Raw genomic sequence first — 25,042 nt, 5'->3', positions numbered from 1 at the left:
TCTGCCTGCCGGACGCTGTGGTGTGAATAGCGTCCGACATGACAGCAGCGACCGCACCAAAATGCAACACGTTACGTTCGGCGCAGGTCACCGCACCGTCAAAAAGACGCATGCGGAGGCATCTGCATACATCGGCACGGCCTGCGTACCCAATGCTAAAGATAGAGTACGCATGCCAACGGAGGTGGAGCTGACCGGAGGAGTTGCGGTCATGGGCAGAGCTTCACAGAGGAAGTCCGCATCCTCCGCAGCTCCTCCATACGCTAGTGTGAAACTAGACTTAGTGATGCTTGGCCACTGTGCCTTATAACATGCATCAGCTTTGTACACTTGTATTTTCTCATGATTTTTGGCTTTTGTTGCACATTTACGCACCTTATTATTAATGTTACATGTTTATTGAATGTGGTTGTTAGATTCCAGCATCCTATTTATCAGGCTTTGTTCTGTGTACATCTGATTTTTAGATTGTGGTGCTGCTAGAGTGTTTCTTATCCACTTGTCAACTGTTTGGTCTTAGTATGGAATCCCCTCATGTCAGTGGATATATATGAGCCTTCGGGACTGTTTCATATATACCATTAATTATACCTGGCATCTGTGAATTTCTGCAGATACTTAATGTCTGCAGATACAGTAATGTCAACTTATGTTTCATTAATTTCTGCAAAAATGAGTTCTGGATTTCCAGAGTGATCCTGTTTCCTATTATCTAGCAGGTTTTGAATATCTGCCTATATCATGACACTGATCCATTAGGCTATGGTGTGGTCTCCTTGCAGACTGTTTATTTTGCAATTTCTATCTCCCTTGAAAAGTGACTTTATGTAAGGTTTTTATCTTTTTTGATAAAGTATATTTATTTTACTTGGCACATGCTTCCCTATTCTCTGTAGGATTTTGTTTATTGATGGAAGGGCCCTAAACCTAGGCCTGTAAATAGGTGAAGCATCTTCATTATTTGTTTCCGCAGGCACAGCACCATCCATACAAGTGTGGCTATGATTGGTACTGCAACTGTGAAGTAGACATTTCTGGGGCGTCCATGCGCCATTCTTTATAAAAAAAAAATATATCAAGAGATACAACTACAACTTGACAGCTTCATGTGAATTCACCCTGAACATGTTGGTCACCGAGCCCTCACCAATCATGGCCTATGTCCTAGACTGCTTTTTTATTGCGTCTGTGTGATACATGACAGACAACACAGACCCAATAGACCCCCCAAAATTTACAATTTGCCTCCATAATTCTCAGTTAAAATAGCGATCAGCCGTTCCATGGACCCCAGGATGGCGCGGTGGATGATGATTGGCTGCTTCTTGTCATCACCGTCCGGGCTACAGAAATAATGAAAGGTGATGTTAGAACAGGAGGCGACGCGCTGATCTGTGCCCCCCTATATGCATGCACTGCCTCCCACTGACCTGACATGAGAGGTTGAATTTGATGGGGAGCTGGAAGGACATGCGTACGCATGCGTTCGTTACGCATGCGTTATCTTTTTATATAAAATTGAATGTGTGTGTGTGTGTATCACCAACCAATCACGAAGCATCTTTCATTTCACCAGAGCTGTGTAAAAGAAGCTGAGCTGTGACAGGTTGCTACGAACAATAGTTTTCCCACTCCGGAAAACACCTCAGCAGACACTGACTGGGTAGGAGAAATCTAGCATCCCTGGGAACATAAGCTCCCAGCCATTGTCTGCCCCCCAGAAAGGAGCAGAGGGCAAATGACAGAAATGAATCCCCCTTCCCGTGCCCATATACACATCACACATCCTCCATCCCATAGGCACATCTTCCCTCTTAGGCCGGGGCCACACTAGAAAGAAATACGGACGAGCGAGAGGCGTAAAAACCATGCATTGCACACGGACCAATGATTCTCTATGGGGTAGCTCTCATCAGCCGCATATTTCTCGCGCGTATTTTACGGTCCGTGCCAATCGCAGCATGCTGCGATTGTCACCGTACTACTCCCGTAGTACGCCAATGTAAGTGCGCAAAAACAAAGGCATTACACACGGACCAGATGTGTGACTTGCGAGAAATACGCTCCCGGTGTCCTTTAGAAAAGCCGGCAATTCAGTGCGCTATACAGTAAAATCACACTGACATGTTTAATAAAGAAAAGAAAGAATAGCTATATATACACACACACATATATATATATATATATACACACATACATACATACATACACACACAAATGTAATTGAGACACATATATACACTAGCTGAAGAGCCTGGGCCTAGTAACCAACTGTGGTTAGTTATAACAAATTATAATGATTATATTGCACATAAAAACATTTCACATCATATATTCAACACTACAGATTTGCAACACAAGTTAGCTAAACGATTACCCAAATATCCTCTCCTGTGTGATACTTTCTGCTGAGCAGTGTATCTAATCCTATCGTGTGTTACTGACTGCTCAGCCGTGTATCTAATCCTATCCTGTGTGATACTGACTGCTGAGCAGTGTATCTACTCCTATCCTGTGTGATACCGTCTGCTGAGCCATATATCTAACCCTATCCTGTGTGATACTGACTGCGGAGCCATGTATCTAATCCCATCCTCTGTAATACTAACTGCTGAGCTGTGTATCTAATCCTATCCTGTGATACTGACTGCTGAGCCATGTATCTAATCCTATCCTGTGTGATACTGACTGCTGAGCTGTGTATCTAATCCTATCCTGTGTGATACTGACTGCTGAGCCGTGTATCTAATCCTATCCTGTGTGATACTGACTGCTGAGCCGTGTATCTAATCCTATCCTGTGTGATACTGACTGCTGAGCCGTGTATCTAATCCTATCCTGTGTGATACTGACTGCTGAGCCGTGTATCTAATCCTATCCTGTGTGATACTGACTGCTGAGCCGTGTATATAATAGACGATAACACCATAGAAATGATAAGAATAATAGGCCTCAGTTACCACAACTGTACAAAGAAAACTGTTGCTGATAGCAACCAATCACAGCTCAGCTTTCATCTGTTAAACAGCTCTGGGACAGTGTGGCGAGTTTTGAGTGGCGAGTTTTGTGTTTCGGCTTTTATGTGGCGAGGTTGGTGTATGTGTGGTGAAATGTGTACGGTATATACTCTTTGGCACCATCGCTCTCATTCTTTAAGTCCCCCTTGTTCACATCTGGCAGCTGTCAATTTGCCTCCATCACTTTTCCTGTCACTTTTTCCCCATTATGTAGATAGGGGCAAAATTGTTTGGTGAATTGGAACACACGGGGTTAAAATTTCACCTCACAACATAGCCTATGACGCTCTCGGGGTCCAGACGTGTGACTGTGCCAAATTTTGTGGCTGTTGCTACGACGGTGCAGATGCCAATCCCGGACATATACACATTGAGCTTTATATATTAGATTTATTTCTATGCATAAATAAGGGTTAATTCTTTATGTCAGCTGACTCTGTTATTCTTTATGATCTATATGTAAATGTCCAATGAGAATATGTATTTTTTTATATATTTATGTACAATTCCTCTAATGAGGATCTCTCTGCTTTATCACTGATCCTATATTGTTACATGCACACTTTTTTACACCTGGGTCCACTTTTAAGTTCTTCCCTTAAAATTATTTATTTATTCTGCTCCTATTTTCTAATTTATTTCTATTATCACTTACATACCCTCTCACTAATCCTTAGATGAGTATACTCACAATATCAGATCATTAGATCCGGTCTGGGAGCCACTTTGTCTCTACACTTTCTTATTTGATCTACATCTTCTTTAGACTCTCGCTAATGGATGTCACTAGTGAAGCACTTTTCTCACTAGAGTTGAGCGACTTTGGTCGGATCGGGTTTCGTGAAACCCGAATGAAACAAAATAAGTTTCAGATGAAACTCGTCCGACTAGAGCAAAACAAAGTCGGAGTTTCGTCCGAAACCCGACCCCAATGCCAGTCAATGGGAAATAAAAGTCGGACGAAACTCCGACTTTTTTTTGCTCTAGTCGGACGAGTTTCATCTGAAACTTATTTTGTTTCATTCGGGTTTCACGAAACCCGATCCGACCAAAGTCGCTCAACTCTATCTCTCACCTATAGTGCGTAACACTGTCTCACTTCACATACCGTGTGTAGAGCGTTAGCCAATCCATACGCCTGAGGGCTGCATTCACTCTCTGCAGTGAGCGCTCCTCTAGACTTCCAGCTGTGGGTCGCCATGGAGACGCATCTGCATTGCTGCCGGCTCCGCCTCCTCAGTCTGATGCGTCGGATGGGGGTGTGAACTGGTGACTTGTGACGCTGACGTCAGTGTGAGCACCGGAACCAACCGCTGTCTTGACATGAACAGGATTCAGACAGGCTGCTCCACAGTATGGGCTTATGGTCTGAGACAGCTCTTTTGTACTCCTCACACAGGAGAGGGGTGGGGTCTCCCAAACCATGCTAAACAAGGAAAAAACGGATTGAAAACACATGTGAAATGCACAAATGTGAACACGTCGGTCAGACAATGTTCACACCACCCATTAACTAAGATATAACAAGAGAACATAGAATGGCAGATTTGCAAAAATTTGCAAAAATTGTCTGCAGCCAAAAATATGGCAGTAATCAGCAAGTGCTGAATAACAAATACAGGGTACTTAGTCGATATGTTTTTTTGCAAAAAAATGTATACCAAGCTGCCTCACCAACGTCAAGGTAACCCCACCCCTCTCCTGTGTGAGGTGTACAAAAGAGCTGTCTCAGACCATAAGCCCATACTGTGGAGCAGCCTGTCCGAGTCAAGACACTGTTCGGATGTTCAGGTATTAAATACATTAGATAGGGACTGCTTCGACACGGGTTACCTTGACGTTGGTGAGGCAGCTTGGTATACATTCTTTTGCAAAAAAAGTATCGACTAAATACCCTGTATTTGTTATTCAGCACTTGCTGATTACTGCCATATTTTTGGCTGCAGACAATTTTTGCAAATTTTTGCAAATCTGCCATTCTATGTTCTCTTGTTATATCTTAGTTAATGGGTGGTGTGAACATTGTCTGACCGACGTGTTCACATTTGTGCATTTCACATGTGTTTTTAATCTGTGAATTTCTGCAGATACTTACTGTCAACTTAGGTTTAATTAATTTCTGCAAAAATGAGTTCTGGATTTCCAGAGTGACCCTGTGTCCTATTATCTAGTAGGTTTTGAATATCTGCCTATATCATGACATTGATCCTTTAGGCTATGGTATGGTCTCCTTGCAGACTGTTTATTTTGCAATTTCTATCTCCCTTGAAAAGTGACTTTATGTAAGGTTTTTATCTTTTTTTTATAAAGTATATTTATTTTACTTCGCACATGCTTCCCTATTCTCTGTAGGATTTTGTTTATTGATGGAAGTGCCCCAAACCTCGGCCTGTAAATAGGTGAAGTATCTTCATTATTTGTTTCCGCAGGCACAGCGCCATGCATACAAGTGTGGCTATGCTTGGTACTGCAACTGTGAAGCAGACATTTCTGGGGCGTCCATGCGCCATTCTTTATAAAAAAAAAATATATCAAGAGATACAACTACAACAGCTTCATGTGAATACACCCTGAACACGCTGCGGTCACCGAGCCCTCACGGATCACGGCCTATGTCTTAGACCGCCCCTTTATCGCCTCTGTGTGATACATGACAGACGACACAGACCCAATAGATCGCCCAAAATTTACCATTTGCCTCCATAATTCTCAGTTAAAATAGCGATCATCCGTTCCACGGACCCCAGGATGGCGCGGTGGATGATGACCGGCCGCTTCTTGTCGTTACCGTCCGGGTTACAGAAATAATGAAAGGCGATGTTAGAACAGGAGGCGACGCGCTGATCTGCGCCCCCCTATATGTAGGCGCTGCCCCCCACTGACCTGACATGAGAGGTTGTATCTGATGGGGGCTGGAAGTCCAGCTGGATGGTGGCGCACTGGTGGTACCGGCCGATGGCGTCTTTAATCTGGATGTCAATCTGGAGATCAGAAATAGTATTAATGTCCAGTCTTACAGACGGGAAGGAACGCTGCGGGCGCAGATCTTACTGCAGTCAGATCACGGGATCCCCAGAGCGGCACGAGATCTCTTCTCTGGCTGTGACAGGGGGTCACCCGCAACCTCAGAGCCAAACTTTAATTTTATTTATTTTTATTTTAAAACTCTTTTGCAGTTCTATAATGGAGCAATGAAAAAACAATAATAAAAAATGTAAAAAAATATGGATTTTTAGAATGCGGTAAAAAATTTGTTTTGTTCGACCATAAAAAGTGGGTTTAGTGTCTCCATAACAAAACTGAGTTTTGTTGAGACTTCTGAAGAAATCCGAGCACGGCCCCCCGCCATCTCCGTGCAATAGACGGCGGTCACGTACGTGCACTACGGCTCCGTTCACACTGGGATCTCTGCTTTCTGATCAGTGGGGTGTCAGACCCGGAGCGATCCTACATTTGTGATCTATTCTGTGGACAAGTGATACGTTTTGACTATGGGACATGTAGTTTGTGATGGTGAAAAAAAGGTTTATATAAGTGATATGTGGAAGATAAGAAAACCAATCATTTCATCTCAGTTCAAGGTCCAAAATCATTTCACTGCTTCCCTATAACACAGGGAAACCTACAGTCTGTTCAGCCACCACCAGGGGGAGCTCAGGGGCTTCTGTAAAAAATTATCTCCCCCTAGTGGTCACAGAAGGACGGTGCATTTCAGGTTTCCTCTGATATCCACTGAGAGATCCAAACTGTGACCCCTCATTAATCCACACAGTGATACAAATCCACCACACTTTGGCCCATAGAAGGCGCCATCGCCTGGATTCAGCACCCTCTTGATTGGCAATTCCTTACATGATATATGACTGTGCAGCTATAAAGTGCGGCCATCTTTGGGTTGATGATCTTTACAATTATACATGTGGCTCTGTAGAATATTCACCATATAATGATGGGAGCGTCATATTAAATATCTTACCTATTCCTCTTCCACTCATTGGGCTTAAGCTGCACAACTCCACATAAGATGTCGCTCATTCTATATATTGGGCTTAGTGGAGCGCTCATCAGTTATGGATGTGAATGCGGATTCCATATAAGATCTCTACATGATCCGCTGATTGCATCTCTCACATCTCCTTGATAGGATTCTTCCCATTGTGTGTAATGAGCGTATGTTTTCTCTCCAAACCTCTTATCTTTACAGCCAGCAATAGACGGCCATACGATTCTCATTAATGCCTATAGAGGCTTCTCCAGATGTGGACTTTATCTGTATTCAAAATCTGAATTCCTGGTGTCTTGGAAGATTGGGTGGATTCGGACTCCCCCATGGCAGCAGCTTTCTGTAGAATCATTTTCCAGGCTAGAAAGTTGATGTCACCGCACTGGATGGAGCGATCCTCCCAATCACTGGAAGAACTAAAAGCCAGAATAAATAATACCCTATGTATGGAAAGAGGAGAAAATATCAAAAGAAAGGCGCTCCAAAAATGTATGACCTATGGGCAGTGGCGGATTAAGTGGACTATGGGCCCGGGGCTGTACATAAAACCTGGGCCCCTGTACCCCCCTTCCCACCTGAGCGCTGCGGTCCCCGTGCGGGAATTGACAGCCGTACGGACCGCAGCACTTGGTTTGCTGCGGGTCCATACGGAAAACCCGCCACCATTCCACCACGTGTGGACATGGCCTAAAAAGATGTTGCACATAAGCTGTAGGCCTACGGCCAATACGCACAAAATCGCCCAACATGATCCTGGCCATAGGGGATCTACTTTACTGTCCCCACTTTAATTTGAAGTCCCCTTACTTCATCCATTGCAGTCCCCTATCACCCACTCACTTCATCTGCAGTGCCGCTTCATCATTTGCAGCCCCTTATCCCCCAACTTCATGTGCAGCCCCACTCCCCCATCATCATGTGCAGTTAATTTTACCCCCACATCATGTGCAGTCCCCCTTACCCCCAATTCATCATGTGCAGTCCCCCTTACCCCCAATTCATCATGTGCAGTCCCCCTTACCCCTTAATTCATCATGTGCAGTCCCCCTTACCCCTTAATTCATCATGTGCAGTCCCACTTACCCCTTAATTCATCATGTGCAGTCCCCCTTATCCCCCACTTCATCATGTTCAGCCCCACTCACCCCCCCTTCATCATATGCAGCCCCACTCACCCCCCTTCATCATGTGCAGCCCCACTCACCGCCCTTCATCATGTGAAGCCCCCACTCATCCCCCTTCATCCTGTACAACCCCAGTTACCCCCCTTCATCCTGTACAACCCCACTCAACACCCTTCATCCTGTGTAGCCTCACTCACCCCTCTTCATCATGTGAAGCCCCCACTCATCCCTTCATCCTGTACAACCCCAGTCACCCCCCTTCATCCTGTACAACCCCACTCAACCCCCTTCATCCTGTGTAGCCCCACTCACCCCCCTTCATCATATACAGCCCCCAGTCACCCCCCCGTCATCATATACAGGCCCCAGTCACCCCCCCTTCATTGTGTACAGCCCCCACTCACCCCCTCCCCCATTTAATTCATTTTATAAATAAAAAAAAAAAAAAAAAAGTTCCCCATACTTACCTCACAGCCGGCTCGCTCCCCAGCAGCGCCTCTGCTTTCAGCATCCTCCGGGACATGTCGGCGCGTGCACGATGACGTCATCGCGCACGCCCGACATCTGACCCGGAAGTACAGCCGGAGGGAGCCGGAGCTGAGCAGCCGTCAAGGTGACGGCCGTGCACAGCTCCCGGCCCCGGCCTCATAGAATGTGACGCGGGCGGCTGTCTGCTGCCGGCGGCGTCACAGCACAGGGCACGGCCGGCACTGTACAGGTGCTGGGGGAGTGGCCCGGGGGGCATTTGCCTCTCTGACACCCGGCCCAGCCCGCCCCTGCCCCTGGGCCCCCAAAAAACCTTGGGCCCGGGGCGACCGCCCCATCCGCCCCTATTAAGATCCGCCACTGCCTATGGGGGCAATGGCGACTACTCCAGGTGCGGCTTCAGAAACCTCCTTCTTCATCGCCCATTGCTTTGCATTAAACAAGAAACTCATGGGGAATGAGGCAGAACGAATACATGTATAGGAATAACTAATTATTAATCCCTTTCTCAGTATATGAGAGGACACAATCCAGATATAAGCACAGTGATGTAATAAGGAGAGAGGACCGTCAGGAGAAATAATAATTGCCCCATATGGAAACACATCTTCTCTCATGTTCCATGGACTATTCATTGATTACTCTACTATATTATTTACATACAGTATGTGCTTACCAGTGTCTTTAACAGTTTTTGCAGTAGATCTTTTTTATTCTGTATTTATACTTTATTTACATACATGTTTAATAAAATTACATATTTTTAGTCAATACCTGTATTATTGGTAATTTTTCATGGGAGTACTATTGTTGTCTTTGATATTTATGAAATATTTCTTGCTACTCCCATAGACTTATAGGACCTGCTTAGGTTATTAATTACTGTCACCATGCAATAACGGCCAAGACTGGAGATCACATCCATCCTGGCTGTTATAGGGGTATTCCCATCTCCAAGATCTGATCCCAATATGTAGAAGGTATAATAGTAATAATAGCAAATATCTCCAATTAACAGTGTAGTATAGATCTTCTGATTGGCTATGTCGCTTACTGCATGTGCAGAGCAGTGCAAAAGTGTAGGTATCCAGGGATACGACCATAGAGTGACAGTTGTTAGTGGTCGCAACCATGGATACCTCCGGTACAGCACGGGGATCACTGTGTGCACTATATACAATATATACTCGCCTCCATCTTTCCTGCCAGTTCTATATCTCTTCTCTGTGTATATCGGACGCTCCTATTCCTCGCAGCACATTGAGCTCTTATGTTTATACGGATATAAATAGAGGATGGCGTCTATAGACACGGAATTAGATTTATCATCTAATAACACAGGAGTTGTGACTTATGATATAAAAACTTATGTGAGATTTCCCGTTCTCCATATTCCTATAGATATCGGGGAATAACGGACTGCGCTGCTGTTTATCTGTACACGGAATATTTATTCCTCATGGTCACACACATCCCTGTGTGATATTACTCCCATCAGTCACACATACGCTCTGCGCTTCTCTCTCACGTTTCCTGATTTGCAATACGGTTTTATTGGTGGAATATTATAATATTTCCAATTCCCATAGATCTCTTCTTTATCTGCGACTATTCGGTCTCAGACTCGTGTATTCACATTTCTAATTGATTCTTATGGAAATAATTTATGGACTTCCATGCGCTGCTTGACAAAATACACGATCCCAATTATGGTGAAAGAATAATCATTTATTCCCAACGCGTTTCGAAGTAAGGGCTACTTCTTCCTCAGGGGATGACAGACATGAACAGATAGCGTTGTCTCAACACTATATACACTCCATATTTGAAAATTGGCGCCAATAGTCATATGTTCTTTTGCAAAAAGTCAAAGTTAAAACACATAGAATAACATGATCAATAATCATTATATAATAAAATCACAATATCTCTTTATTATATTATAGATAAAACTTTGAAAGAAAAAGAAAAAATATAAAAATATCAACGAAAAAAGAACTCGGAAAAAAACAAAGGGCCAACCACTTAGACCAGTATACCAGACCAGGAATACACCTGAACTGGAAGGAAAGGGATGAATAAATGTGCGGAACAAAATATATGTGGGAAAATTATTATAAAAATCTGTTTTATATGAATAAAAATGCCAGTTCAAAAAACAATCTATGTATGCACATTTTAATAAAAATCTTTTATCTTATTATCTTTTATGTTATTTCATGTTATTCTATGTGTTTGAACTTTGACTTTTTGCAAAAGAACATGTGGCTATTGGTGCCAATTTTCAAATATGGAGTGTATATAGTCTTGAGGCAACGCTATCTGTTCATGTCTGTCATCCCCTGAGGAAGAAGTAGCCCTTACTTCGAAACGCGTTGGGAATAAAGGATTAATCTTTCACCATAATTGGGATCCTGTATTTTGTCAAGTCCATACATACATACATACATACACACATACATACATACATACATACATACATACATACACCTGAACTGGAAGTCCATAAATTATTTCCATAAGAATTGATGTATTGGCGGTCACTCGGTTTGACCTTTGGACGTGCAGCAGCTGACTAGGAATCCTATGTGCTTGATCTTCCCTGCAAATAGGTGAGTGAATTTCTTTTACTTTTTTGATATTAACCCGGATAAGACCCTATTGCGCTTTTCTGTTCCTTTAGTATATTGCATTCACTCTTCTAATTGGACGTATTTGCTAATATTATTATTATTACACTTTCTACATATTGGGATCGGATCCTGGAGATGGGAATACCCCTTCATATCACTTAACGTCTTCATGTCTGGGCAAGTTTTCTCTTTTTTTCTTCCCATTTTTCCAGGAGCCATAACGTTATTATTTCTCCTCTGACATGGCTGCATCAGGGACGTTGTTGTTTTCTTGTGTGGGACTATTTGTAATTTTGAAGGACTCCATTCATTTTCCCGTATAATGTACTGAGGAATGTGTGGTAAACAGTGAATATATTGCAATACTATCATTGTATTTGGGGGGGGGTCTTCTTTAGTATGATTACAGTGATACCAAACTTATACTTTTTATTTTTTTTTAAGAGATTTTAAAGAAATTTTGAATTCTGCAAAATAAAAAAAAGTTTGGTTTGTGTCACCATTTTCTTAGACCGGTAACTTTTTTATATTTAGCAGATGATGCTGTACAAGGGATTGCATGTTTCAGTGCCGAGCTGGACTTTATTTGTACTCTGTTGGGTATATAAAAAATTTTGATTGTATTTTAATTTCATTTCTTGAGAAAGAAACACAAAATAGCTGAAAAAGCCAAATCCGGATATTCCATTCTTTTCGTTTTTTATGGCGATTACTGAACAAGATCATCAATTTTCATAGAATGAATGTTTACAGACATCGCAAAACAATCGTCACATCCTATTTATCAGTGCTCACCCGCCCAACCTTCCTGCTGACAGGGCATTGGGTCCGGAACTGCTGGGGCCGAGCCTCCTGTTGCAGGGGGAATGGAATTGAGGACGGAGGAGACCCATGACCTGCATAGAGGGGGCGTGGTGAGCCCGGAGAGGATAAGGGAGTTTGCGCGGGAAGAGAGAGTTCCGACCAGAGGAAGGCAAGAGTGCGGACCGGCATTGCGCTGCAGGTAGCGCTAGGCCATGCAGCAGTGAAAGACAAGTGCAGGAAGGACTGGGGAGTGTCGCCAGGCGCGCAGGGCAGAGTACACCGAGCGGGAGATTGTTGTGCGGGACTCCTGACTGCAGAGCACGCCGAGCAGGAGGATGTTGTGCGAGACTCCTGACTGCTGGGCAGCTGAATGGACTAGGGGCTCAGTGGGCAAAACTGATGACCACCCACTGCTGCCAGAAGAAGGACCGTTTGTTGCGGGTGGGGAAGCCGGAAGACTCAGCACCGGCCGCAGCCGGCAGCCAGGTAGCCATCTAACTCAGAGAGAAACGCACACCCGAGTCACGATAAGTGAAACTGATAGACTGTTAATTTGAAGTACTGTTATCCTGTTTAACCCTCAGCCCTTTAACTGTATGTGTTGAAAAAGTGAATAATTGTTTAACCCTTGCGCTGTGCGTCTGCGTGGCTACATCCAGAGAAAAGAACAGAGTGGAGGGCACCATCACCAAATGTTTATCAAGTACACAAGATCTGCCAGAAGCATGTGAAACCACTAATAATAATACAAGAGAAAAGAGCATGCTGCAACGGCGATCACCAGAAAATATGTGTGTACGGTACAAAAAATACAAATTTTATTGAAATATGCAGAGCAAACAACATTTAAAAACATAATGCCCGATGAGAAAGAAGGGAGGGGTACCGCCCCACAGACCTAAGTGCAAATAGTAGCACACATATAAATGGCAAGTTTTTGGCACCTGAGGATAAATGGCAAGAAGAACAAGATTGAAAAATATCATGTAATTAAATGACCATTGCTGACTGAATATGACCAAGGTCACACTATAAAACACCCTAAATAAATATACTATAACTAGTGCCAAGCAAAAAAAACCCGCCCAATGACAAGTCACCCTGAACAATAAAAGGGGCAAAAATAATAAACGGGAGGGAAAAAACAACCACAATGGCAGCTGGATGCTATCAAACAAGAACTATCACACAACGTCAAAGATGCTTGAAAAAGACATGTGGAAAATATAAGTGGATAGCAAGCAGTGTCCTAGTAGGCACCTGCTAAACGAAGTACCATCCTAACTAGACATACCATCCAGGTGAGAAAGGGTTACTGCGGCGCCTATTAGGTACGACCAGTGAGGATATCAAAATGTCAATCAAAAGTGCCAAAGGTCCAAGGGGCATGGGAACCCAACACGTGTCGCCACACATGGTGGCTTCATCAGGGGCAAATACAACCACTCAAGCATATTCCTAAGTTTAAACAGACCTACCTAACACAAGAGATCGTTGTCAGCTGCGGAAGATTCCAGTAGTGTTGCCGGAAGTAATAACGAAGACGTTCAGAGAGGTTAGTGCGCAGGCGCCCTGTAGCAAGCTGACATATCCAGCAACAATATACAGCGCATGTGCCATTTACCTACAGCGAGGTTATCGCTATAAACAAAGCGGTTGTCATACAAAGAAGTGCGCAAGCGCAGTAAAACGGAGCAGAGAGTTGATGCGGTCTGTGAAAAGTATATCAGCCGGCAAGTTAGTACAGAGCATGCGCTGGTTGCGTGACACAAATGGTATGATAATTAACATGGTATATAGCATACCTAAAAGGTGCGCAAGGATAATAAAGCACATAAGGAGAGACCCATTAAAATGGTAGTGCACATGCCAAGTAAGCCCAAAATTGAGATCTTATACACAAGTCGGCTTATCAATGCAGTAGACAGTATTCACACAAAAATATATATGGAGGTGCCAATGTTGTCGCAGAAGAGGGGGCAAAGTAGCAAATCACAAAAGTAACTCTGTTACCTCAGATAACATGGAGGAGGCTCTAGATCTATGTTACCTCAGATAACATGGAGGAGGCTCTAGATCTATGTTACCTCAGATAACATGGAGGAGGCTCTAGATCTATGTTACCTCAGGTAATATGGAGGAGGCTCCATCGCTCTCACCTCAGGTAACATGGAGGAGGCTCCATCGCTCTCAGTTACCTCAGGTAACATGGAGGCTTCATAGCTCTCACTTACCTCAGATAACATGGAGGAGGCTCTATCTCTCTCAGTTACCTCAGATAACATGGAGGAGGCTCCATCGCTCTCAGTTACCTCAGGTAACATGGAGGAGGCTTCATAGCTCTAACTTACCTCAGATAACATGGAGGAGGCGCTATCTCTCTCTGTTACCTCAGATAACATGGAGGAGGCTCTAGTTCTATGTTACCTCAGATAACATGGAGTTGGCTCCATCGCTCTCAATTACCTCAGATAACATGGAGGGAGGAGGCTCTATCTCTCTGTTACCTCAGGTAACATGGAGGAGGCTTCATAGCTCTCACTTACCTCAGATAACATGGAGGAGGCTCCATATAATATAAAGCTGCAAAATGTAATGTCATGCGGTAATCAATGTAATCTAATTAGATATATATAAAAAATGCACTGGGCTGACTGTGTAAAATATATATACAGTATATAAAAACAAACCTATAGTAAAAATTACAGCAGTCAGCAGTATCAATAACAATGGCTGAGCGACATAGAAGTGTAGTGTATATAATGGCCACAAGAGGGCAGCAGACTATAACATGGTGCACACTGATAAAGAAACGAAAGGTATATGAGATAAATTGCCACCAAAATTCATAAATGTATAAAACCCATAAAGATCCAAGTCAAACGGTAATTTCCTCTGATGATAGCAACACAGACAGGTGTTTTCATCAGGAAGTGTTGTCATCACAAGGTGGAGACTTTTAGGCTATGTGCACACGTTGCTTTTTTTAACGTTTTTAGCGGCATTTTTCTGCTGCGAAAACGCTACAAAAACGCATCCCATGCAATCCTATGGGATTCCGCATTGCTGTGCTAATTATGCAGATTTTACCGCTGCAGAATCGCATAGCGGTAAAATCCGCAGCATGTTCATTCTTTGGCGGAATCGCGGTGATTCCGCTCACAAAGGATTGCATTGAAACGCTCACTTTATGCATGTGGCTATGCCCTCCATGTGTAAAGTGAGTGCTCCATGTGCGGATGGTACCCAGGGTCTGGCGGAGAGGAGACTGTCCTCCATGCCCTGGGTACCATAATCATGTAAAAAATAGAATTAAAATAAAAAATAGGAATATACTCAGCCTCTGATGACCCCTAGAGTCCTTCCCACCTCTCACCACGCTGCCGGCATCTTCCGGTCCCAGTGATGCTTTGTGCGAATGGCCTGAGATGACGTCACAAAGGTCCTTCACACAAAGCATCACTGGGACCAGAGGATGCCGGGAGCGCCGCCGAGGAGATCGGAGGCTGTCAGAAGGTGAGAACAACCATTTTTTATTTTTTTTAAATTATTTTTAACATCCTATCTTTACTATTGATGCGGCATAGGCAGCCATCAATAGTAAAAAGATGGTCACACTTGTCTAGCACTATGCTTGTGTGTGACCAACCTGTCAATCAGTTTTCCAAGCGATGCTTGAAATCGCTTGGAAAGCGCAAGCATTCTGCAACCTAAATACGCTTGCAAAACGCTTGTGTTTAGCGGGAAAACGCATGCGATTTCCACATGCGTTTTACCCGCGGCGGGAGTTGCGGAAATGCTGTGGACATAGCCATAAAGGGAATCTGTCAGCCAGATTTCACATCCCAAACTTTTTATATGTGCATGTGGCTCAGTCACAGACAAATTCATCAATAACTTACCTCAGGTGACATGGAGGAGGCTCTATCTCTCTGTTACCTTAGGTAACATGGAGGAGGCTCTATCTCTCTCTTACCTCAGATAACATGGAGGAGGCTCTATCTCTCTGTTACCTCAGATAACGAGGAGGCGCTATCTCTGTTACCTCAGATAACATGGAGGAGGCTCTATCTCTCTTACCTCAGGTAACATGGAGGAGGCTCTATCTCTCTGTTACCTCAGATAACATGGAGGAGGCTCTATCTCTCTTACCTCAGGTAACATGGAGGAGGCGCTATCTCTCTGTTACCTCAGATAACATGGAGGAGGCTCTATCTCTCTCTTACCTCAGGTAACATGGAGGAGGCTCTATCTCTCTCCTACCTCAGGTAACATGGAGGAGGCGCTATCTCTCTGTTACCTCAGATAACATGGAGGAGGCTCTATCTCTCTTACCTCAGGTAACATGGAGGAGGCTCTATCTCTCTGTTACCTCAGATAACATGGAGGAGGCTCTATCTCTCTCTTACCTCAGATAACATGGAGGAGCCTCTATCTCTCTTACCTCAGGTAACATGGAGGAGGCGCTATCTCTCTCCTACCTCAGGTAACATGGAGGAGGCGCTATCTCTCTGTTACCTCAGATAACATGGAGGAGGCTCTATCTCTCTTACCTCAGGTAACATGGAGGAGGCTCTATCTCTCTGTTACCTCAGATAACATGGAGGAGGCTCTATCTCTCTCTTACCTCAGATAACATGGAGGAGCCTCTATCTCTCTTACCTCAGGTAACATGGAGGAGGCGCTATCTCTCTGTTACCTCAGGTAACATGGAGGAGGCTCTATCTCTCTCTTACCTCAGGTAACATGGAGGAGGCGCTATCTCTCTCCTACCTCAGGTAACATGGAGGAGGCTCTATCTCTCTCTGTTACCTCATATAACATGGAGGAGGCTCTATCTCTCTGCTACCTCAGATAACATGGAGGAGGCTCTATCTCTCTGTTACCTCAGATAACATGGAGGAGACTCTATCTTTCTGTAACCTCAGATAACATGGAGGAGGCTCTATCTCTCTGTTACCTCAGATAACATGGAGGAGGCTCTATCTCTGTTACCTCAGATAACATGGAGGAGACTCTATCTTTCTGTAACCTCAGATAACATGGAGGAGGCTCTATCTTTCTGTAACCTCAGATAATATGGAGGAGGCTCTATCTCTCTGTTACCTCAGATAACATGGAGGAGGCTCTATCTCTCTGTTACCTCAGATAACATGGAGGAGGCTCTCTCTGTTACCTCAGATAACATGGAGGAGGCGCTATCTCTCTGTTACCTCAGATAACATGGAGGAGGCTCTATCTCTCTCCCTTACCTCAGATAACATGGAGGAGGCTCTATCTCTCTCACTTACCTCAGATAACATGGAGGAGGCGCTATCTCTCTCACTTACCTCAGATAACATGGAGGAGGCTCTATCTCTCTTACCTCAGGTGACATGGAGGAGGCTCTATCTCTGTTACCTCAGATAACATGGAGGAGGCTCTATCTCTCTGTTACCTCAGATAACATGGAGGAGCCTCTATCTCTCTTACCTCAGGTAACATGGAGGAGGCTCTATCTCTCTGTTACCTCAGATAACATGGAGGAGGCTCTATGTCTCTGTTACCTCAGGTAACATGGAGGAGGCTCTATGTCTCTGTTACCTCAGGTAACATGGAGGAGGCTCTATGTCTCTGTTACCTCAGATAACATGGAGCAGGTTCTATCTCTGTTACCTCAGATAACATGGAGGAGACTCTATCTTTCTGTAACCTCAGATAACATGGAGGAGGCTCTATCTCTCTGTTACCTCAGGTAACATGGAGGAGGCTCTATCTTTCTGTAACCTCAGATAACATGGAGGAGACTCTATCTTTCTGTAACCTCAGATAACATGGAGGAGGCTCTATCTCTCTGTTACCTCAGATAACATGGAGGAGGCTCTATGTCTCTGTTACCTCAGGTAACATGGAGGAGGCTCTATGTCTCTGTTACCTCAGATAACATGGAGGAGGTTCTATCTCTGTTACCTCAGATAACATGGAGGAGACTCTATCTTTCTGTAACCTCAGATAACATGGAGGAGACTCTATCTTTCTGTAACCTCAGATAACATGGAGGAGGCTCTATCTCTCAGTTACCTCAGATAACATGGAGGAGGCTCTATCTCTCTCTGTTACCTCAGGTAACATGGAGGAGGCGCTATCTCTCAGTTACCTCAGATAACATGGAGGAGGCTCTATCTCTCTTGCACCTAGGGGAGGGCTGGGCAGGGGGTAGATGCCCCCAGGTCCCCCAGCGGCTATTTAGGGCCACCCGGCCGCCCGCTGCTTTAGCGGCGCTGCACCTATAACTCCTGCCGCTTGTTGTCCTGTCAGGCGGCCCCTGGTGAGGAGGATTCCCGGCTCCTTCCCTGCAGTCAGGACTGTGCGGTGTCAGTGCCGCCTCCCTCCTCGTCTTTCTGTGCTGCCTTCAGGGCTTCCCTCCTGCCGCACACAGCAGCTCCTGGCCGGAGACACGATGGTGAGATGCAGATGGCAGCTAATAGTCTGTGTACAGTGAGGGGAGGTCGTGTGTTACTGTGTGGTGACAGGTGACCCGTGTCAGGGTGGGCTGGGGGTCTACTACACCTTACACTGAGGGGCTGGGGGTCTGCTACACTTTACACTGAGGGGCTGGGGGTCTACTACACTTTACACTGAGGGGCTGGGGGTCTACTACACTTTACACTGAGGGGCTGGGGGTCTACTACACCTGACACTGAGGGGCTGGGGGTCTACTACACTTTACACTGAGGGGCTGGGGGGTCTACTACACCTGACACTGAGGGGCTGGGGGTCTACTACACCTGACACTGAGGGGCTGGGGGTCTACTACACCTGACACTGAGGGGCTGGGGGTCTACTACACCTGACACTGAGGGGCTGGGGGTCTACTACACTTTACACTGAGGGGCTGGGGGTCTACTACACTTTACACTGAGGGGCTGGGGGGTCTACTACACCTGACACTGAGGGGCTGGGGGTCTACTACACTTTACACTGAGGGGCTGGGGGGTCTACTACACCTGACACTGAGGGGCTGGGGGTCTACTACACTTTACACTGAGGGGCTGGGGGGTCTACTACACCTGACACTGAGGGGCTGGGGGTCTGCTACACCTGACACTGAGGGGCTGGGGGGTCTACTACACCTGACACTGAGGGGCTGGGGGTCTACTACACCTGACACTGAGGGGCTGGGGGTCTACTACACCTGACACTGAGGGGCTGGGGGTCTACTACACCTGACACTGAGGGGCTGGGGGTCTACTACACCTGACACTGAGGGGCTGGGGGTCTACTACACCTGACACTGAGGGGCTGGGGGTCTACTACACTTGACACTGAGGGGCTGGGGGTCTACTACACCTTACACTGAGGGGCTGGGGGTCTGCTACACCTTACTCTGGAAATGAATGTTATGTGTGTCCTCTGAGGGGCTGTGGTGTGATCAGTGCCGGTTTTAGACAAAGTGGGGCCCTATGCAAAAGTTTAAAGTGGGGCCCCAAATGCTAACATTGTAATATCATACATTTAGGTTACATTACATGAGCAGGATGCGGATACAGTTGGCAGAGGGTGCTGGCACTGTGGCCCCCATATTTGGGGGCCTTATATCGGCCAACGGGTCTGCCACTATTAGCATTACACAGGGGCGTTGCTAGGGTCAGAAAAGATTGGGGGGCCCAAGCCCCAAGACAAAGAGTTGTCCCCCAATCCCCTCTTAATTTTTTTTTTTTAACACTGCAGATAACACAGCAGGGCTCCCAGCAGTCCTGGATCCAGCGGGACAGTCCCGATTTTGATACTCCCACCTGCGGGATTGTAGTTTTCCCACACCGCAAATCAGTCGCCATGCCCACCTGTCATTTCAGAAGGGACTGTGTACCGATCACCATATACAATTCCCTCTATGCATAGCACACTCCAGAACAGAAGCCCTCCCGGCTCACGTGACCAGTCACATGACTGTGACCTCATCCTACGTAACACCAGAGATAGCAGTAATAACTCTCTGAGAACAGATAATGTAGTAGATGTCACCTGCAGTCCTATGTAACACCACAGATAGTCTTACTCTGAAACGCTATGGCTATGTTCACATGCATTTTTTTCAGTAGCCAAAACCTGTTCTATTGGCAGTAAAAATGTTGCGTTCACCTGTTTCTCACCTTGTTTCTGGTGTTCTTTACACTTTTTTCAGCTTTTTTTAAAGTGAGGATGTTTGCTTTGTCTACAGTATGTTTAAGGCCACGTTCACACGTTGAGTATTCGGTCAGTATTTCACATCAGTATGTGCAAGTCAAAACCAGGAGGGTGAGAAATCCAGAAGTGGTGACGTGTTTCTATGTTACTTTTCCTCTGATTGTTCCACTGCTGCTTCTGCATTACAAATCCTGATGGGAAATACTGACCAAATACTGAACATGCTGAACGTGTGAATGACACTTAATAGTTTAATTCACCAAAACCACCTAAAAAATTGCAGCGAAAAATGCCGTTGCAATATCTGCAGCTTTCTTTTTTGTATTCTTTCATTGCTTTCTACGGGTGAAAACACACTGAAAGAAGTGACGCTGCAGGTTTAAAAAGCGCTACAGTTCAGAAATTCAGTCAGAAATAAAACAAGCGCATGCAGGAGATTTTCTCCTGACCGAATTTCACAGCTGCAGCGTTTTTAAATCCGCAGCGTCGCTTCTTTCAGCAATTTTTTTCACCCGTAGAAAGCAATTAAAAAGTTTTAGAAAAGCTGTAAATGTCGCAACGTTGTTTTTTTTGCTGCGTTTTTGGCTAATAAAACGAACTTTATTAAACATGTACTGTAGACAAAATGCATATTGTAAAGAAAACAAACAGCAAAAGCTCTAAGGGTCTGTGTCCGCAATCAGTAACCTCTGGATGCTGCGCACATCCACAGCGTCCAACCCGCAGCGGCCAGATGTTACAGCACAGTGGATGGGATGAACACACGCGGAATCACGTGCGAAAGATGGCAGTACTTTAGACGGAGCACATGTCCGCTGCGTCCAAAGTGCTGCCATTTCTGGATCGTCTGCACATACCCTAAAAAATAGGCGTTTTGAAAGCAGTGTTTTTACTGCCAAGAGAGAGGCTTTGGCTGCAAAAAAAAAAATGAACCAAAAACGCTGATTCCTATGCACACCTGTACTAGTACTATATACAGTATGTGTATGGTTTACCCTTATTATTTCACATGGGAATTCATTTATTTCTATGTCATAAATCCCCTGATTCAGCAGACAATATCCCTGTCTTGTGTCATCCAGACAGCAGTGACAGGAGGTCGCCCTGCCACGTTACAAGCAGGGATTAGTGACTGTGGTCAGAGCTGATGCTGATCGCTGCGGTGTGTGGCTGTGAATCCTGATCCTGCAGCGATCAGCACAGAGCTCCGGACGACAGTGAGGAAATCACTGCTCTCTGACCTGTTACTGCTGCTCTTACCAGGTTCTGCAGCTTCACTTAGGCATATCGATTCTCAGGTCAGTGCTAGGAGCAGCCATGACTCAGGAGGAGACATACAGAGCTGCAGGCATCTTCCTGCACTCACTGTGCAGTAATGGCCCCTCCCTCTCACTCTCAACTTTTAACCTGACTGCAGGGAGAAAGAGACAGGGGGGCTCAAGGGGCTTTGCGAGAGACACTCCAAGACTTCAGAGCAATGCACAGCATTATTCACTGCTGTACACCCTCTGGGCACTTCATAAATGGGCTGCAGATGCAGGGGGCCCCCTTTGTAGGTGGGGGCCCCAGGCATCTGCCAGGTCCAAATGCCAGCCCTGGGTGTGATGGGCTGGGGGTCATACACTATATACTGTTTGTGAGGAGTCTGTGGATTTTCTGGTTTTTTTTTTTGCATTGCGCGAATGACCTCTGATGATGTATCTAAATATTTAACAGAGCAACCTACTTTTACTTTTCGTCGCTCTAGAAATTTGCGGGATACTTTGGTAAGGAGTCACTATCAAAATGAACATACGTCCTCTTTTTTGACTCAGATTCCTCAGAAGAATGGTTCATTTCCATGTGGCCATTGTGTCGCCTGCCAAAATGTTGACAGGACTGACACTTTTACTGATTCTTCTGGTTCAAAAAATTATTCCATTAAACATCATATTAATTGTGACACCAAGGCAGTAATTTATTATGCTACATGCCCTTGCTCAAAGATTTATGTTGGTCTTACTACAAGACAACTAAAAGTAAGAGTAAGGGAGCGTGTAATTGGAATTAATGGAGCAAAAACTGAAAGTGATATTTCTGCCCTAAAAACAATTCCGAGGCATTATAAACTATTTCAGAATTGTGACTCGAGTAAATTTGGTGTAAGAGGGATCGATACAATTCCACTTTCTATACGTGGAGGTAAAATCAGTCAGAAATGAGCACAAATGGAGACGAGATGGATATGGACACTCAAAACAGTATTCCCCCAAGGCCTAAATGAGAACATCAGCTTTGTCCCTTTTTTATGACCACCTAGTCATCCAGCTGTTTTTATATTTTTTTATTTTATATTTTATATTTGTTTTATTTTAGTTTATTTTATCTTTTATACACTCACTGGCCACTTTATTAGGTACACCATGCTAGTAACGGGTTGGACCCCCTTTTGCCTTCAGAACTGCCTCAATTCTTCGTGGCAGAGATTCAACAAGGTGCTGGAAGCATTCCTCAGAGATTTTGGACCATATTGACATGATGGCATCACACAGTTGGCGCAGATTTGTCGGCTGCACATCCCTGATGCGAATCTCCCGTTCCACCACATCCCAAAGATGCTCTATTGGATTGAGATCTGGTGACTGAGGAGGCCATTTGAGTACAGTGAACTCATTGTCATGTTCAAGAAACCAATCTGAGATGATTCGAGCTTTATGACATGGCGCATTATCCTGCTGAAAGTAGCCATCAGATGCCTGTTCTTAGCTGAGAGGAGTGGTACCCAGTGTGGTCTTCTGCTGCTGTAGCCCATCTGCCTCAAAGTTCGACGCACTGTGCGTTCAGAGATGCTCTTCTGCCTACCTTGGTTGTAACGGGTGGCAATTTGAGTCACTGTTGCCTTTCTATCAGCTCGAACCAGTATGCCCATTCTCCTCTGACCTCTGGCATCAACAAGGCATTTCCGGCCACAGAACTGCCGCTCACTGGATTTTTTTTCTTTTTCGGACCATTCTCTGTAAACCCTAGAGATGGTTGTGCGTGAAAATCCCAGTAGATCAGCAGTTTCTGAAATACTCAGACCAGCCCTTCTGGCTCCAACAATCTTGCCACGTTCAAAGGCACTCAAATCACCTTTCTTCCCCATACTGATGCTCGGTTTGAACTGCAGGAGATTGTCTTGACCATGTCTACATGCCTAAATGCACTGAGTTGCCGCCATGTGATTGGCTGATTAGAAATTAAGTCTTAACACACAGTTGGACAGGTGTACCTAATAAAGTGGCCAGTGAGTGTATATTGAATATAATATTTATATTATTGTTATTGGGCAATTTTGTATATGAATTAATTAATTCTTTATTATACATGGTTGTTGCAGTTTAATTGTTTATTGCCATACATAGGTCCTATTTCTATTTTATATTTATTTTATGTATTAATTAAATTATAATTATTTTGCATTTATTATATATTCTTTACTATTCATTTCAGTTTATTCTCCTTTCATCAGTAACTTATCTCAGCTTACCTGTCCGCTTCCTGTTGTGGAGTCTTGGAGTTGATTGATGTCACTGCTGTTTCCTCCTGTGAATGCCTCTATGAAAAGAAAAGGAAAAAGAATGAGCGCCTGACTTATCAATATATGAATAGTTTTGATCAAGAATGGACTTTAATAATATTATTTTTCTTTATTTTTTCTTTATTATTTTTTCTTAATTTAATTTATATAAATCTGATCTATATATTGATTTTGAACGTGCGTTATTGTATATGGATGAATTCCCCCTTTTTTCCTTGATTTTATATTTTTCTTTGTTTTCTTTCATTATTTATTTTATTTTTATGATGCATTTATTCTCTGCAATTATTTATTTATATTTTTATTTATTTGTACATTTTTATTTAATTTTTCCTTTTTATTTACTTAATAGGACCTTTGTACCACGTGACTTTCTTCGTTCTATGATAGTGTGCTCTCAGGACCTTTGTACCACGTGATCTGATATATCCAATGAGAGAGAGCCCTCAGGAATTGTACACCACGTGTTCTATTCTGCCCAATGACAGCGGGCTAGGTTGTACGCGCGCCGGTATCGGGTTCTAGGAGTCCCGCCCGCTGTACCTGCGTCCCTCTTCGCCGCAACATCTGATTGCGACGATTGGGGAGACACGTGGGCCGGCGGCGTGGGGTTGCCTAGTAACGTATGATGCCGGTGTGCGTCGCGTTATACCTACTCCGCTCCCATTGGTTGCTTTGCGCTTTTTATACCCCCTCAAGCCTGGATGACGCCACCCCCTGACGAAGGTACGCCGAAACGCGTGTCGGGGCTGGCACATCCCGGGGACTACAGCAGCATAAGAGGTATAGCACCTTGCTTGCACATTTAAACACTTTGTTTTGCCTCTTGAGTTCTTTTTGTACATTTACTTTGATGGATTAGATTCACTTCTTTATTTTATAGCACTGCACCTTATTTGTAGCCATATTTTTTGCTGTACAGATTTATATATATCTGCACTTTATATAACATCATGAATTGTTTCTATTTTGCTGTTTGCACATTAATGTTATATTGGCACTAGCACCTTATTTATTGTGTCTTACCTTGTAGTGTGCGATATTATTTTTATATATATAGCATAAGTGCTTACTATTGTCCCTGGTTGTGCCTCATCCATGGCATTGGCCTCCCCTCATTTTTTACATCATTTTACATTATATTTGATACTAATTTAATAAACTTTAATAATTGGACATTTCTTCGGTTTCTTTCGTTGTTTGAGTGTGGTAAAATTGGTAAGGAAGCTTTATTCTTTGGGTAAATACGA

General features: G+C 44.4%; 1 protein-coding gene and 1 long non-coding RNA gene across 4 annotated transcripts in view; one reads left to right on the top strand and one right to left on the bottom strand.

The window, feature by feature from the left end:
• Positions 1-25,042, bottom strand: part of LOC141048423 (class I histocompatibility antigen, F10 alpha chain-like) — a 300,218-nt gene that overhangs the window by 149,653 nt on the left and 125,523 nt on the right. The window lies entirely within an intron of this gene.
• Positions 12,415-24,973, top strand: LOC141048383 (uncharacterized). Its single transcript, XR_012220043.1, has 2 exons — positions 12,415-12,553; positions 23,705-24,973. It is a non-coding gene; the product is annotated as an uncharacterized lncRNA (long non-coding RNA).

The sequence above is a fragment of the Dendrobates tinctorius genome, unplaced genomic scaffold (genome assembly GCF_039654945.1).
Source record: "Dendrobates tinctorius isolate UK_male_01 unplaced genomic scaffold, ASM3965494v1 ptg000135l, whole genome shotgun sequence".
In the NCBI taxonomy this organism is placed as follows: Eukaryota; Metazoa; Chordata; class Amphibia; order Anura; family Dendrobatidae; genus Dendrobates; species Dendrobates tinctorius.
This window is presented reverse-complemented; position numbering and strand designations above follow the sequence as displayed.